The following is a 17,583-nucleotide window of genomic DNA, read 5'->3' as shown; positions in this document are numbered from 1 at the left end:
AATTTACTTTGAAAAGACAGAGTGGATGAAGAGTCAGTAGTAAAGAGCAATTTTATGGGATATCCAGAAGCATTCTTTCCAAAAGAAATAAACTCAACATGTTGTATTGTCTCAGTGACTTACAAGTTTGGAAAATTCCATTTTTCACCAGCAATTGGTTATAAACTCACCCTTAATGTTATTTACTTGCAAATATAATATGACTTTATAACATATTTTATTGATTCACAAAGCTGTCTTTTTCTTTTCCTTTAAAAAAAACAATCTAGCATTTTACCAAGCACTGCCATTTCTTCAATAAACCTGAAGGTGACTACAATTCTTTTTTAATATATAAATAAGGGTTAAAACAAGTGTCTTTAAAAAAAATCCTCATTTCCTTAATTAGCTATTTGATATGCATTTGTTAATCAGTGCATTACCCGCTTTTTTTTGTCTGGTAAGTGATACTAAATTTTTGGTTGGCTTTCCTAGTAAAATGTTTAGCACTGTGTAACAAATATGAAGAGGTAACAAAACCATGGCCATAATGCACTGATAATCTCATTTGTCAATATAACCTTATAGATTTTTCATTGAATTGAGAGAGAAAAAGAGAAAAAGAAAAATCAGTCCACTGTCCAGTGTTTGCAGATTTAACCAAATAGGCTTTGACATGGAGAAAGAGATTAAGATTAGAAAATAACTACAGGGGTGCTGTTTATATAGAAAAAACCATAAACTGGCACATAAAAAATCTGCTCTCTGGCCTTCCTCTGACTTTTAATATGACTTTGAGCAAGACATTTAGGACACCTCTTAAATGAAACCTAGGTAGAACACGAAGTCGTGTGACAAGAACCATTCCTGAAGTTTCCTGTTGAGCTGCTCTCTAAAGCTCAAACCATTTAAATTGTGAGGAGTCTTCCCTTTCTGCTGACTTTCCCCTATTTAAAAGCTACAGTTCTGTACATGCCAAGAACTGGTATCTCTTAACAGTCCCCTTAACAGGACTGAGAATTGCACTGTCTCTCTTTCTCTCACGGTTAGAACAGATAAACTCAGAATAATTCTACCACATCACCAAGAAGACAACTTATTACAAAATGAGAAACACACTAGCTGATGATTATTTTCTTTAGAGGTGTTAATTTAACTTCTTTGTTTTTCTGTATAATGCCTATGCCATAAAACCACTGGTACATCAGTGCGGTTAGTTCTCTCCCTCCCCTTGTTGAAATGAAAACATTTTGAAGCTTACAAATACATTACATTTCTAACAAATCTGATGAACAAGATTAGAAGGGCAGACTGCCAATTAATCAGATTAGGGGAAGAATAAAGGAGTAGGAGTTGCTTTTCTTTTCGGGAACCTGCTGAGGGAAATGTTCTGATACCAACAGAAAAAATTGGAGAAGTTCTTTAAATTGGTAGATAGCAGGTTCCTTAGGTATGATCATGGTGACACACAGGTAATGTGAAGGCAAACATGTTTAGTATGATAGTAGAACTCAACTCTGTGTCTCTAACAGCGTGATCATTAACATTTCAGTCTTTCTACTGCTTATATTTATAGATGAAACTGAGCAAAGTCAATCAAAGGTCTGTGATTTGCTCTACCTGCCTCAATCAAAATAATAATCCTACTATAATCAATAAAAGGAACCAGTAAGAGATTGAATCTATAGGTAAGTGTTTATCTCATGGTTCAAGCAGATAAGAAAGATGTGAGGCATCCCAAAGACACAAAATTTAATGGAACAAAGCTGTTAATTTTAAAGGTATAATTTCTGTGCTTAATACTTCAGCTAAATAATTCCAGTAGTTGTCTTTTTCAATAAAAGAAAAATTTTATTTGGTTCTAAATTAAATAATTACACGTATATAATAAATTTAGTTTCTAGGGTAAATCTTGTGATCAAATGCAGTGCTGACATTCTAAGAACTGGATTTTACTGGCTAGAATAAATACCAAATGTCTAGTTACAATGATTGTGAGGGATGCACCATCCTCCCAAGGAATAAAGCAAGTATATTCCAACTAAACTTTGCGTTATTGCAATTAAAGTTCTCTTAAGTTAAATAGATAAGAAATCTGTCTGACAATACCCCAGAAGCTGGATAAGAATTACAGTTCTCAGGAAACCCAAATTTAGTATTTAATAAATTTCTATAGTAGGCGGTTTCTTCCGTAATCATTTATCTTCTAAATACACAAAGGACTTCCTATTTAAAGTAGCATTTACAACGCTAAATCCAAAATGGACACAGATCATGGCCATTTCTTCTGTGATCAATTAATTCAGTTAGCACCTTTTTTTTTTTATGGCAGTGTGCAAAGTACATCTGTTCAGAAGAGAGACTTCCTTCTCCTGATCTGCCTACATCTATAAAGGGAAAGTAGTGATCTCCACTCCCTTTTGAGTGTCCCATTCCAGAAGGGACTCCAGAACTGTGAATCCTTAGTACAGTGAAGTCCTGCCTGACAACTTAGTATAAAGCAACTTAGTATAAAATGTCTTATTCCAGAGATATGATTTAGACCTTTTTTTTTTTTTTTTTTTTAAGTTATAGTTATATTACTTTATGCACTTTTCAGGCTTCTACTCAGTGAAAATAATTGTGACATTTTGTGTAAGCACCAGGAAATCTATGCAAGATTTTATATGAAGAACCATATCAGAAAATTCAGCACTATTTTTTCTCTTAATATGTTTTTAACATTTTTCCCAGACCTAATATTTTAACATTTTCCACACTTAACATTTTAACCAGACTTGGTCGAAAAAAAGAAGTACAATGTCTGTATTACTCACTTGAAAGCTTGATGACCTAAATAGACATTTAAATACCAGGAATCTGCAGAATGGATATTATATGACACTATTTCAAAAGACAGAATTATGTTTCTCAAACTAAAGTTCAAGAACTAGAACAGCATAATTTGATAATTTGACCTGATTTTTTTTTTCTGCAAAGTAACTCGGATTATACTTGAAATAAAATTAGAATGTCTTGTGCCCTGAATAGTCTATCTATAACTGCTGTAACTACAGACAGTATTTCAATTGAGAAAACCACTATCACATAGATAAGGGAACCATCTCACAGGAGAACATTTCACCAAATAAAAATACATTCCAACATTTTTGTTAATTCTGTAAAAGCACTGTCTAAAGTTATAAAGAATCTAGGTTAAAAAAAGCATTAAAATATATGCTTTTCTTTTGTACACAATGATATGCGGCCGTATAAATATCTCAGACTTTGGATATCTTTAAAATATACAGTAAAAACATTAAAAAAACATTATTTCAGCTTGGCTCTTTTCTCCTGTTCATTGACATTAGCAGGGTGTCTGTGAGCTGCAACATGTTCCCTCCTACTCTTCTCACTGTGACAATAATGATTAATAAAAACCCTAGGCAACTCATCACAATTTTCTATGGCATCTATGTGTCAGATATGCACTTCTCTCTCGAATATGTAACCTCAATCATTCTGGCGGGTCTGTTTATTTAGGTGAAATGCCAAACTGATAATTTCTTTCTCTCTTTCTTACACAGAGTCAGTGACTTATTCATGTCAACCTGTTAATTCTTGAAGGAAAGGGGCAAAGAGGGTATACTGACTCCTCAAAATATATTCTGGTCCTCACAGTGTAAGTAAACCAAGACAAGCTTTAAATAAACAATCATTTTGGCCATGATCCAAAAAGAGAAGAAAAACAAAGACTTCATTTTTGAGATTTTGACTATGGATCACCCTTTAAAAATCAGCATGCCTTCCTTATAACTGATCGGGTGTTGAAAGACTCACTACAAAAAAATCCTGGGATTTTATTGATTAAAGCTTGTTTCCCAAATGAGTTCAAAGATATAGCTGTTTGCATGTATGAGTGAAAGTATACTGTGCCCACGATCTGCCCTGTTGGGTGTTTCTTTGTTCTTTTTTAGATCACAGGTAAAAAACATTGCTTTATGGATCAATTAATATAATCAGGTTTTGCATGTAATATGATGGCATCAATAAAGCAGCAAGAAATTCAGTTAACTTTTGAAAAAATCTGAATAGTTCTTCTTCAGAATCTGTGTTTGATTTTCCGAAGTCTTCTAACCTGATGGAACAATCTTCCTTGCGTCTTTAAACCAGTTCAAGATACATTTTATCAGTATCCCATTTCTAGCTGCTAACAGGGCACTTCAACTTTACATCTGTGTAGAATGGAGCTCATGGTAATTAATTAACAGAAATGATCAAATATTGTACATGAACCTTTTGAGGCTACCTCAGCACAGAAGTGTACTCAAATGTTATTATGTTTTCCCTTAGATAACTTGAAGCAGATATTCTGTAACCTTGTTGCCATTCCCAGAGTGTTTTAAAAATTACAATTTCATTTTGAGATCAAAGACAAATACTTGCTCCTCCTTCTGAGGCTGAAAAGTTTCATTTCACCCATGACAGCCTGCAGCTGTTAAATAGAAATATGAATCGAATGCAGATTACTGATGTGAAAAGCCAATTCCATTGCTTTGAGAAAAGAAACAAGTAAAATCTAGTTAGGTTGTGATTGTAGCAATCTTATTTTATCACTCTGTCAGTATTTGTAGCCCCCCACACTAATAAACAAAAACACTTAACAATGGGCTATCTTATTGGACATCTGTGTATAGAAAAATGTCAGGCAGGTGAAATAACCACTGCTCAAATTGAACTGACCCATAGAAAGCAACACACTGCAACATTCCAGAGCTCTATGACAATGCATTTCAGCCCCTTTAAACTGAAATACAGTTAATTTCAGATTAGATGTAAAGATTCTTTCATGAGGGTGCTGAAACACTAGGACAGGTTGCCTATTGAGGCAGATGTCCCATCCCTGGAAACATTCAGTGTCAGGCTGGACAGGGCTCTGATCAATCTGTTGCAGTTGAAGATGTCACTGCTTATTGCAGGGAGGTTGGACTAGATGACCATAAACGTCCCTTCCAACCCAAACCATTCTATCATTCTATGACTCTCTACTTATCAGAGAGATTCAAGGAGCATTGCCAATAATTAGAGGCAGATTTTTTATCCTGCATGTCTTTACTCAGATGGTACAAAGGATGAATTGCATGCTTCTGGAAGTATTCACTATTGAATATTTACTGAATACTGTCTATGAAAAATAAAGGCCCACTGTAACTGGGATTTATGTCTTTTTCTATATTGTCCCATAGCAAGAAGAGGGAAGGCAGGGCAGACGGAGATCAGCACTGCCACCACTGCAGTAGCAGATTCGTTAATGCTTCTGAAATTATTCAGACATCTTAATGGAAAGAAAATGAACTTAGCAGATCATCCCTTGATGGTTCTGTGTGATCTTTATGGGCCCCTGCTGACAGGTGAAAGCAAAAAAATAATCCACAAGCTTACTTAAACTACTTAGAACACAAAGTAACCATAACTGCTGAAGTTGTCTTCCTCTTTTCCAATAGAATGGTTTGCTGGTTGGTTGGGTTTTGGATTTGGGTTTTTTTGGGGATTTTTTTTGGTTTGTATTTGTTTGTTTGGGGTTTGGGGTTTTTGTTTGTTTGTTTGTTTTTTATAGCTTTTTGTTGTTCTTGTTCTTGTTGTTGGGGGGTTATTGATTTTTTAGTTCTTGCAGAAAATTTGAGGTTTATAATTTGTTGCATTTCCCATATTTGCTCTGATACCTAGAAACCCTGGCATGGTAGGTGACTAGCAATGGAGCAGCTACATAAATGAAACAGCAACACTTCACAATCATCTCCAGCCTGTGTTTCAATTATATCTAGAGGTCTGCAAGGGTCACTGGAAGAAAGTATCGTCTGCCTCTTTCTAGCATGAAAATTACTAGGTCCTGAATTTCGCCTCAAAATATACAGGACTGCCCACAGCTCTCCACGCAATGTGAAACGCAAAGTTTTATGTTGGTTGTGTTTGTCCTCTTAAGGATTCACCAGTCCAAGGGAAAACTTTCTTGCTTAGCATACAATGAACAAATGTAAATGTCTTTACCATGTAAAATCAGTACAAATGGCAGTCCAGGTAAAATGAGAAATGCAATATGGCATGAATAAAAAGATGAAAAACATAATGGTGGTCCGTTCTGTGTGAGTTAGTATTAAGGAAACTACCTTTAAGTAGTATATTTAAGTCTGACCATCTACAAGACTCTGGCAGTCACACTCTCACCACCAGAGACTTTTGTGGCAGGGACTGAAGCCCCTTCACAGCGGATGGCTCCAGTGATCCAACGGGTCCCTGTTTCACTCCCTGCACACTCCACTCTCACAGTCAGACCGGGTTTCCTCACTGGTTCAACCCCCGGTTTCTCACAGCAGAGTCTCGGATGTCTCATTCCACAAAGCCATTTATCCGTAGTGTAGTTACACTGGAACAGCTTGGGCTGATGTCTCCGAGGAGAATCCCAAGAAACCCCCAGGCTTTTATACCCTCACAGTCTCACCCAGCGCAAGTCTCACTCTTCCTCCCGAGTCTTTGGCTCCTGACTCCTCTCTGGGTCAATCCACCTTGCTGCTGTCACCGGTCTTCACCTCCTTTGTTAACCCAAAGGCTCAGCAATCCCTGCTCCTGCTGTGTCTCTCAGCTTCTATTGACCTGGCTGGCACCACCCATCTTCACGCCCTTTGGTTTTCCAAAGGTTGGCAGTTCACAGTCTCTGGTCTCGGGCTCCCACCCAGAGCTCAATTTCGAGCCCAGCTACCTGTACCAGATGTATTCCTCAACATTATGAACTGTACGGAGTTCCCATGCCCAGGCCCCGGCAGCAGCGGGGCTGCGGGGGCTCTGTGAGGGGAGGCTGGGCTGCCCCAGCCGGACAGAGCTGGTTCCAGCCAGACACAGCCGATTCCAGCCAGATCCAACCACCCACCGCAGGGCACGGCTGAGCCCATGGCCAGGGTGGGGGCACCTCGGGGACTGCGTGTGTAAGGAAAGGTTCATGTGAAGAGGAGTGAGGGGCCAGAACTGGAAGGCTACTTGTCTAGAACTCTGCTTCTGTTTTGTACACAGGACCAGTTAAACTTGCACAAACCCCTGTGGCCTTGTTCTAACTCTAGGTATGTAAATAAGAAACTTATTAAGGAAGGTCCACCAACCACATGCATGTGCTTTAGAGGTAAATATTTCTCCCTCTCTGTAAAAAGCTTTAGGATAATAATATTCCTAACTGAACAAATCCATAGCTAAAATAAGCTTGGATCAAGACAGCACATTTCATTATTTGAAGAGGAAAAAAAGGCAAAAACAGCAACAGACACTCTCAAGATGGGACTTTTGGCTTCTGTACAAATTTATCCACGTTCTCATTCCAAGTCTTAAGTACTTAAAGAGACAATTCCGTCCTACCATGAGCAATTATTAATCCCATAATATTTTCCTTCCTCTTCAGTTTTTATCACATAACATAACAAACACTGGTTAGAGGGAGACATCAAAGCATTCAAGGCCAGGTTGGATGGGGTTTTGAGCAACCTGGTCTATCGCAAGGTTCTATGCCCATGGCAGGGGGGTTGGAACCAGATAGTTTTTACAGCCTTTTCCAACCCTAACCATTATATGATTCTATAATTCTATAATTCATTATCAAACCAAGTGTGTGAAGAGGTTAAAAAAATCTTGCTCTTAGTAATTAACCATTTTTATCACAGTGGCTTGACCTGACAGCTAGGCAAACATCAATGAATTATTTATTAAGTCACACATAAAATTACTGTGTTTTCCAAATCTAGACATCAGAAATTAATACATGAAGTCTGGTTTTGTTGTTTTTACATTATCTGAGTATTTTCAAATATTTTGAATGCAAAAATACAGCTGCATATACATATTTGAATACTTTTTAAAAAATCTTAAATGCCTTAAGAATATTTAAAAAAAAAAGAACACTAATTTCCATTTGATATTTTCTAAAATAAAGAGCCATTGATATTATTTACCCTAAATCACTGAAGGGGAAACAAAAGGTGGTCCAGCTGGTTGATTGCATCCACACTGAACCCTGGCACTATACCATTTGCTTCTGGAGGTATTGGCAACAGCTTTTAAGGTATCACTTCTGAACTCCCACAACTGAACAGACTCAGGCTCTTCAGCCCACGAGAACCTAAATATACACACCCATAAAAGCAGGAAATGGGAACAGAAAGAGAAAAAGAAGTCTATTTGTGAGTTTTTTTGAAAACTATTTACAGCTATTTTCTGACTCTCATTTCCTCCCCCCCAGGTAGGCAAGGAAGAAGTATATCACAGTGTACAGGACTTTTATATTCAGGGTGTAGCATTAAAGTATCATATAAATCCTAACAAACAAACACCCTATGCAGAGCATGAATATGACATGGCTTTTGTTTCTTCAGGCTGTTCCAGCCACCAGCTGTATAATTCATGCTCAAAAATTAGTTTCTAGGCCCTGCCACTAAAAAGCCTGAAGCTGTTTTCAGTCTACTTGTCTCTGAGCCAATTGAATGTATTTGATGTACAAGTTATGAGTAGAATTTTAAAAGAAATCAAAATCAATGGGTGACAATAGTGATTCAGTTCTGATCTGCTTACAGAAGTATTTTCTACAACTTTTCTTAAAAGTTCTGCCACTCTCACTGTGCTGCCATGGTTACCAGAAAATGAGTATGTTGTTTCTTCAAACACCATTGGCTTTTTTCATGAGCTACACTCAAGTCTTTGATTTCCAAATAAACATGCTTTACATATGCTATTATTATTTACCAGTCTTTCACTGTGGAAGTGATAATTTTTAATGATCAGAAAAAAACTTTAAAGATAGATCAAGTAAAAATATTCCTTAAGCACATGAAATAAAAGAAAAAAGATATTTGTGAAAAGAGTATATATTTTTTCCATAAATTTTTGATCAAAAAACTGTACTTTTGATACAATGCAAGGAAAATCTCAAATATTAAGTGTTTTACATGTATAGAATACAATAAAACAAAATAAAGCTCTATCACAACGTAATTGCCCAATACAAAAAAAAATCCAAAATCCAAAGAAAATCCAGATTTTTATTGAAGTAAGCATTATAAATCTAGAATGAGCATTTAAAGATATATATCCCTGTAGGAAGTAAAATAAATTGAACTTTTGGTAAAATAGTAAAAGAGATAAAATATTGAATATAGACCTTAGGGAGATTCTGACATAAGTGTTTTTATGCCTTTACCTTCCTATTTGATGAACAAGAAAAATACTTTTTAATGTCTAAAAGCAAAATTATCTGGAGCCACAAAGTATAAATGACTAATAGCCTGCTGTAAGTTTGCATGCCTTAATATTCAATGATATTCAATTTGTATATCTTATAATCCACTTTGTATTCCATAAACGTAAATTTTTTGCTACTCCTCCTCCAGACTCATATCTAGAGAAATACACTCTCCAGTCTTTTACTTCTGTGCTGGTTTTGTCTGGGATAAAGTTATTTTTCTCCATAGCAGCTAGTATAGGGCTATATTTAGGATTTGTGCTGGAAACCATGGTAAGAATACAGGGGTTTTGTTATTGCTGGGCAGTGCATTCACAGAACAAAGGGGTTTTTTTGCCTGCACCACCACTTCAGTGAGCTGGAGATACACAAGAAGTCGTAAGGGGACACAACCAGGACAGATGACTTCAACTGACCCAAGGGGTATCACACACCGTATGGTGTCATGCTCAGCATATAAAGCTCAGGGAAGAAGGAAGGCAGGACATTCAGAGTGATGGCATTTGTCTTCCACAGTCACCATTCTGCATGATGAAGCCCTGATTCCCTGGAGGTGGCTGAACACCTGCCTGCCCACGGGAAGTGGTGAATTATTTGTTTTGCTTTGCTTGCATGCACAGCTTTTGCTTTTACTCTCTTTATCTCAACCCTTTTACTCATTCAATTATTTCCCCCACCTCCTGAAGGGGAAGTGACTGAGTGGCTGTGTGGGCCTTGGTTGCCAGTTGGGGTCAACCCACAACTTCTTTGGTAAGCTTATGGTGTATGGTAAGCATATGGTGTATGGCAAAGAGGAAAGGGAAAAAAATAAAACACTCATTTATCCTGCCTTGAGGAGTGGCATGGTAATCTGGACACAAGAAGAATCATCATCTAATTCCATCAATGCTTTTAGCATATCTGAACAATTTGCTATCTATATTAATAATTAAGGCTTCAAGCTTCCAATCTAAAATGGCAAGGTATTATTTATGGTGTTCTCAAAACGGCATGGAAGAATTGCTAAAAAACTGAAATAACAACGTAACATTTTAAACATGCCTTTAGATATTTCTGAGCTTTCTCTGTGAGTAGGAGTGTTTTTGGAAATGATCAGAAGTTTCTAAAACCCACTGAGTATACACGTATCAAAAATCCAGTCAATGCTCTGTACTATACTATGATCTGAAAACCTTTCATATCTCTTAGGGAAACTGGATTTTAAATGGGTTTTCATCTACATAACCAAGAATAAATGGCAAGTGTGATGTAAGGTGAGTGTGCTGATGGATTAGCTATCTTTCAATTGATATTTTAAGCTGAGTTTGCTTTTCTTCTTTCTGACTTTTTTTCTGCTATTTGTTTTTCTGGATTTATAATGGTTAAATACAGACCTGAATAAACAATTGTTGAATTAAAATACCAAGTATGTTAATAATACATGGAATATATCCAATTTTAGTCTAAATCAGCTGACCCTGAATGACTTTTTGATACATTTTTCTCTATCCTATACAAGAAATAAGGTAAGCTCAAATAAAGCCTCCATGAATGTATGTTTTATTTCTTGGAAATGGGCAATAGATGTAAAAAGAGAAATTTTGATTTTTGCTTGAATGTGACTTGAATTAGGATTAATTTCTAGAGTGTTACCCCAATTATGTTAAGAAAATTTATATAACTAGAACAACCAACCTGAAATGAAAAATATTTCCATTGTTAAGAACTCTAATCTGACTTCTATTTCAGAGCAAAAAAATATTATTATTATTTTTATTATTATTTAGCAGAATGGTATTATTCATTCCATGTTTTTTCAGACATTGAGCAGAAAAAAATCTGATCTTCTCATTTTATTCTATGTCAATAACCTAGGCAAAAGGAAAGCAGGAAGCAAAGCTACTCTGTCCCATGTTAGTTATCATCTCCCTAAGGAACATAGGACCCAAATATTTTACACACTGGCAGCACTTATTTGTTAAAAAAGTAGAAGGTTTTAAAACCATGCCTCTGACTCTCAGCTTCAAACCAGCAACCAAAGCCAACATTAGATGGGAGAATATTCTGTCCCAGTTCTTCTTTCAGAAATGAAAGAGAGCTTAAAACTGGGTAATCAAGGACAAGCAGTAAATTAATCTAATATTTTATAATCTCAGAATACTTTTCCTCTGTTTTGTCCTTACTATTTTGGATTTAAAAGTATTGCTGTTTCTCACAGGTTCGCATCACTATCTTTAGTGGCAAGTAGCAATGACCATGTAAAAGGAGGACACTGTGACCTTCCCTGAGAGTTTTACAATGAACCTCAGTTTCAGAATTGTCTCCTTTTTAATTCAGCACCTCCAGAACATGTCTTTCAGAACAGCAATCTTAGTGAGTTAGTACACAGGTAGGAGAGCTTTTATTACCCACAGTGGTCTCATTTTATTTTGGTTTCTCTTCATTAATTGCAAATATACAACAGAAACAGTTCTGCTCCATAGAAATGCACTAAACCTCCCACTGAGCACAATGATTCAATGTAATTTTGAAATTATAGCACTGTTACACATTTTTCTGTAATAAAATTATACTAAGAGGCAAAGGAGAATATTATTGACTAAAGCCAGATGCAAGATCAAAAACAAGAAAGAAAATGCAGGAGGTTGGAAATTACCAGAGATCTTTGTATTATCAGGCAATGTTAGATTATTGACCCTCTTCACTGGCTGTGGAAGAAATCCCTTCACAAACTTTCATTTCATGGTAGGACAAGGTAAAGTGATATTCCCCAATGAATAATCATCTCTCAACACTACACACTCTTTACATAGATCAAATCTATTCAGGGTTCCAGAGGGAGGAAAGCCATTTTTTGAATAAAATAAACTCAGCATTTTCAATGACTGATCACAGTTAAGAGAGAACCTATCAAAGTACAGAGATCTTTCCACAATTTGCCTTTCAGTAAAATACTTCGACTGTGCTAGATACCAACATAATTTTTCAATGATACTGCTTCCTAAAGTCTGAAGTAGTACTATATTATGGCCTATAATGTTAAAATTGCCAAGAACAAAAGCTAGGAATCATCATATGTTTAACTATAGCTTGATTCAAACACATAAAAATATTTTATAATTTTATAACATACATTTTGTATAAAATATAAAATATACATGCAATAAAAATATTTATATATAACTATAAATAGCATACATAAATGAAAATTATATATTTGGAGAGAGAGCACAAAAAATAGAACTTTCTCTTCAGATCACTCTATGTTTAAAATGTTTCTATCAGGTACAACAAGTGTCCTTTAATACACTATACCTATTCTTGCCTTTTCTGACTTCTAAAAGTATCTAAAGGCCTAAAAATTGACTGGAATAAAAGAAGGTACATTGCATAGAGGAGAAAAAAATCCCATTAAAACTCACTGTTTCTATTATTTGATATTCTGCAGTTTTAAAACTAATGAAATTTAACATTCTCTCCAAGAAGATAATTTTTAATTTGTCAAACACCTAGAGAAACTTCTAAATAACCCAGTGAGGAAGAGAAGAAAAACTAATTTTCTTTAACATAGTTGGACAAATGATACTTTGCAGCTATATAAGCTTTTAGTAAATTAAGATAAAGCATTATAAATTGTTCCTTCATGACTCTTGATAACTGTGTTCAATTACTCTTCATTCACTAAGCAAACAGAAGGCATTGAAAATATTAGAAGACTCCATTGGAATGTACAACTATCATTCTTTGAAACTCATAATGTGCTGTTTTAAACCATGACTTTTTAGGCAGCGCATTCTTTTTCTTCTACTTTTCTCACATACACTGAAGAGACTTTTTCCTTAACTTTCTCATACTTTGATTTTCTCAGTGTTTTTAAAGCTATGGTTTCTCAAGGTATGTGCAAGGCTTCTTCAAAGAAAAGAAGCAAACGAAAAAAACCAAAAAAAGCAACTCTAAATAAATATTTTTGTGCATAAAAGAAAGCAAAAGTGGAGTAGGCAAAAATACTAAGAAGGTCAGCTGGATGCTACTACAGGTTCATTTTATTGAATCATAGAATCATCAAGGTTGGAAAAAGTTCTCCAGGATCATCAAGTTGAACCTTTTGACTGAACACCACATTGTCAAATAAACCATAGCACTAAATGCCATATCCAGTCATTTCTTGAATACGTCCAGGGATGGTGACTCCCCTACCTCCCTGGGAAGCCCATTCCAATGCCTAAATTCTCTTTCAGTGAATAAATTCTTCCTGATGTTCAACCTAAACCTCCCCTGGCACAGCTTGAGGCCATTTCCTCTAGTCCTAGCACTGGTTGCCTGGGAGAAGAGACCAACCCCCACCTGGCTCCAACCTCCTTTCAGGCAGTGGTAGAGAGTGAGAAGGTCTCCCCAGAGCTTCCTTTTCTCCACGCTAAACAGCCCCAGCTCTCTCAGCTGCTCCTCATAGGACTCAGTCTCTGGACACGTCATCAGCCTTGCTGCCCTCTTCTGGACATGCTCCACTATTTCTGATACAGGCCAGAATGTCATTGGCCTTCTGGGCCACCTGGGCACATGCTGGCTCATGTTCAGCTGGCTGAGGACCAGCACCCCCAGGTCCTTTTCTGCTGGGCAGCTTTCCAGCCACTCTGCCCCACGCCTGTAGCACTGCAGGGGTCGTTGTGACCCAAGTGCAGGACATGGCACTTGGCTTTGTTGAATCTCAGACAGCTGGCCACAGACCATCGGTCCAGGCTGTTTAGATCCCTCAATCAACACTCCAGCCCAATATGGTGCTGTCTGCAAAGCACTCGATCCTCTCATCCAGATCATCAGTTAAGATATTAAACAGGACTGGCCTCAGTACTGAGCTCTGGGGACACCACTTGTGACCAGCTGCCAGCTGGTTTTAACTTCAGTCACCACCACTTCCTGGCCCAGCCATCCAGCCACTTTTTAACCCAGTGAAGAGTGCACCTTCAAAGCCATGGGCTGCCAGCTTCTCCATGGGAGGAGACAGTATCAAAAGCTTTACTGAAGTCCAGGTAGACTATATGCACAATAGGTAGACTATATGCCTTTCCCTTGTCTACTAGGTGAGTCAGCTGGTTACTAAAGGAGATCAGCGTAATGTCTGGCCAGTCACAAAATTTCACAAAGCTAAGGCAAACGAGGCACTGCTCCATAACTAACACAATGAGGTCAGTCAGTGTGAAACAAGATAATATCTTATTTAACCATAGCCATGCAGTTCTGAGACAGGTAGACCAGGAATCAACCTCAGAGTGACCATCACAAAGCTAGGACTGCTGCTTCAAAGACAGTAGATTACTTTCACAGGTGAAAAACAGAAGCAAGAGAGAATAAGAGAAAGAAAAAGGTAATGACATTTGAGTGTATCTTAAAAGCAGAATTAAGGAACAAACCTACTGGATGACTTCCAAGTACAAAAATATCTGAAAGTCAAATGGAGAGCAAGCATCTAAAAGATCTGAAGAGAAGTCCATGAATCTCCCACAGTTAAAAGGAATTCCTGAATGAGTATTTTGAATAGCTGTAATAAGATTAATAACTACCATTCAAGCTAGTAAAGTCCATATACTTCATCTTACAAAGGAAGCTTACCCTTGCCCATCTTAGATGATGTTGGAAAAGAAAGAGAATATGAGAATATGAGAAACTGCTGTGGAAAAGAGATGTCCAAGATGGTATAATATGGAATTATTCCACGTCTACTACAGTGAAATAAAAATGAAATATGAACATGGTTCTGAAAATCATACGTGCACGGAACAGGGAACAGAGACGCAAAATAAATTCTCATCTGAGCCTCATAACAAGAATAGGTAAAGGAAAAACAAACAAACAAGCAAAACCCAGCAAGCACTGTTCCACAAAATAAACCAACCAAAAAAAAACCAAAAAAACCCCCAAAAAAACCAAAGCCCAAAAAAACCCCCCAACAAACAAACCCAACAACCAACCAACCAACAAAAAAACCCTACAAAAAACTCCCAAAAAACTGCCACAAAAAACACCCCACAGATCATAATAATGGGTTTATATCACTTTCCTGTGAAACTTTGCGTGAGATAAGACCAAGGAAAAATCATTTATAAGCTGCCAAAAAAGTAAATAAATTCAAACTTCAACAGAAAAACCTACATCTCCTTCAAAATAGTTTGTTTGAAGTAATCCATGTGATGAAATTAAATACGTTGAATTCTTGAATCTCTATTAGAGTGCCTCTACAAGTTTACAGCCAGGAAGAAATGCAAAGCAACTCATAATTAACCTCTGGATCCATTTCATTTTATGCTTGTTCAGAGAGTGTAGGAAAAAAAAAAAAGTTAAGTTTCAGTTATCTTTGTGAAGAAATGTATTCTTACCAGATATGCAAGATTTAAAACTAGTTTCTATTTCTCAGGCATCGAAGAAGGCTTATGATAGATGTAGTTGTTTGTTACAGAGCTCAATCTTCTCCCTGACAGGCAGTGCTATGACCAGGAAATCACACCAAATTTGGTTATAGGTGTTTTAATTGGGGTTTTATAACAAGTCATTTTTGGCTGGCAGATTGAGTTAGCTTGTGTTTCCCACCAATATTCATTACCAGATTGCAGCAAACAGAACAAAGTAACAGTGTTATCCCAAGAGGATGCTGAAAAATGCATGGCATAACCACTGCACTTTTATGTATATTGTTGTGCTCTCTGTGTGAGCCTTTTAACAAGGTAAAGAAGAATTCCAACAAAAGACATTTTAAGTCAGATACTGTAAAGAAAATTTGAACTTTGATTTTCCTAAGTTTACATTTAGGCTTTGTTTTGATGCATGTACATGGTAAAACATGCAATTTGTTTAAAAATATGAAAATGGATGAATTACAAGTACAGTGATTAATGCTATGTGTCATTAACAACTGGATTTGGATTATACCAGAGACCTTTTAATCTTAATAAATTTGCATAGGGTTTTCTCAAAGAATTTTCCCTAAATTTTACTGTTCAGAATTTGTTCTAAAATGCTTAGAATTTGTCTTATTACTAGATAAATCATGTTGCTAAATAAATATCTTTATGGCAACTAGAACAAATTATGTAAGAAAACCAAAAATACTACTCTGTAATATACTATATTCCAAGAGACAGTACAATCAAAAATGAAAAACTTCAGTTTGATGTAAAGTAATAGTCAAACTACAGTACATACACATCACTATGATCATTTGGGCTCTGCAACCCAAAGATAAGCATCACAGAGGCCCTAGCAATTCTTATGACCCGCAAGTTTGTTATCATTATGCAAACCAATCTTCTTTATTTAAATGGCTTTAGTAGCAGAGACGTGAAGACATCTTTGCTCTTTTAAATTCTGTGAAAAGGTTCTAATATCAAGCATTTTTACCTCTTGTCTTCATAACTATTTTTACACCTTATATATTTAAAACAGGATCCATTACATGAGTGTCACAAAACAGCACTCTCTTTAGTCTACCTTGTTGAACAGAACTTTGGTGTAGAAACATGTTGGACATGTGACATAAATTTTGCCAACCTTTTTCTGTTATAAAACAAGGGCTAACAGAGATCCCACTGAGGAACTGTCAAAAACTAAGCATGTGAACTGCAACATCAATTTTTAGTCTTAACCTCTCAATAATTTTCTTCTCTTTTGCCACCTTTCTCAGAAGAAGTGCTCGATATTGGGAAGAATGTAAACATATGCATTTAAGAAAATACTTATTTCTGCCAGCTTATTTTTTTTTAAATTATCGTTTCTATTGCGGGGGGGTGTGGGGTGTTTTGTTTTGGTTTGGGGATTTTTTTGGGGGGTGAGGGTGTTGTGAGATTTTTTTTCTCTGTTGTAAACATGCTGTGAATCCTTGATGCAATCACCATTGTATTGAAGAACTGAGCCAGCTCTTCTCTGCTTTGTGACAATAAGGGTATAACTATACAGAAACAAGGTGCACATATTTTGTACTGATATTGTATGCATATTGTTTCATGAGGTCCCAAAAGCCCTTTCTTTTGGATTCAAAGTTGTTGCTTTTCTTCAGCTAAACAGTTACAGGTAATGCTGTGCAACCCTTTGCCTGTGGGGAATTCTAAACAGCTATACAACCATTCAAGCCATTCTAGTTAAGCTTTTATGAAGATTTTTTTTTTCCAGTTAAAATACTGTGAAGTGGAATTTGACAGGGTCTTTTTTCCCTTTTTTTTAAAAAGGCCACAAGTTAAAACAGTTTAATAATTAAGTTCTAAGATGTATCTATGAATAATTGTTTTATTTGAATTTATTTGGAAAATATAATTCAAGATCAAGGTGATTACAATGTAACAGATAATGGCTACTCAGTGCTCTCCAGCCTAAGCCCATCTCTCCCA

The 17,583-nt window shown here is 36.4% G+C and overlaps 1 protein-coding gene across 1 annotated transcript in view; it reads right to left on the bottom strand.

Annotated features, from left to right (window-relative positions):
* The window catches only part of CSMD1 (CUB and Sushi multiple domains 1), a 1,107,925-nt gene that overhangs the window by 350,082 nt on the left and 740,260 nt on the right, over positions 1-17,583 (bottom strand). The gene's annotated exons all lie outside the window — the stretch shown is intronic.

Source organism: Corvus brachyrhynchos, unplaced genomic scaffold, assembly GCF_000691975.1.
Source record: "Corvus brachyrhynchos isolate BGI_N302 unplaced genomic scaffold, ASM69197v1 scaffold136, whole genome shotgun sequence".
NCBI classification, from domain to species: domain Eukaryota; kingdom Metazoa; phylum Chordata; class Aves; order Passeriformes; family Corvidae; genus Corvus; species Corvus brachyrhynchos.
The sequence above is the reverse complement of the archived record's forward strand: the minus strand, read 5'-3'. Positions and strand labels throughout refer to the sequence as shown.